The following is a 231-nucleotide window of genomic DNA, read 5'->3' on the forward strand; positions in this document are numbered from 1 at the left end:
CCTAATAATTATCTTTGATGAATCCGACAAGAATACAAATTCCTTGCTCGCACGTTGTTTATCTGTAATTTCTTCCAAAAATATCCTCGCTGATGCATTTAATTTTTCTAAACTTCTTCTCTACAAATCTATAGCAATAGAAGTTCTTTGATAGGTGTTATTACAAGAATCTTGCCCCGTAACATATTTTGCACATTGTTTTCTTAGGAAAATATAAAAAAATACGTTTTC

Source organism: Convolutriloba macropyga, chromosome 3 (genome assembly GCF_964194025.1).
Source record: "Convolutriloba macropyga chromosome 3, txConMacr16.3, whole genome shotgun sequence".
Classification (NCBI taxonomy): Eukaryota; Metazoa; Xenacoelomorpha; order Acoela; family Convolutidae; genus Convolutriloba; species Convolutriloba macropyga.